A 424-nucleotide genomic window follows, 5' to 3' on the forward strand; every position below is an offset into this window, starting at 1 on the left:
TTCACAGCAATCCTTCTGTCTCAGTCTCCTGAGGTCAGAACCATGAGTAGATCTGAGGAGTCATTTTCAATTCCAAGAAACTGTCCTAGGACCCCATCTGGGCCAGCCTGGGGGAGGGCAGCCTGGCTTGGGGAGGGGGTGTTAGGGCTGCAGAGAGCCAGTCCCCGTTTCCAGGCCAGCGTTGGCCCGGCGGTGAGGGGTGGGGGGACACCTGGCCGCCACCTCGGGGTCGTGGGGCAGGCTGGATTTCCCAGTCCCAGGCCAGGACCCTGGGATGGCGAGGGGCGCAGAGCTCCGCACCCGCTGTGCGCCCTCGGGGGCGCGGCCCGTGGGACGTGCCCCCGCCCACTGCCCACATTCCGGGGTGCGGCGCGGGGCCTGCCCAGGCTCGCCCGCCCCGGCCCCCTCCCCAGGGGCCGCCCCT

This window comes from Nannospalax galili, unplaced genomic scaffold (assembly GCF_000622305.1).
Source record: "Nannospalax galili isolate Female #2095 unplaced genomic scaffold, S.galili_v1.0 scaffold2675, whole genome shotgun sequence".
Taxonomy (NCBI): domain Eukaryota; kingdom Metazoa; phylum Chordata; class Mammalia; order Rodentia; family Spalacidae; genus Nannospalax; species Nannospalax galili.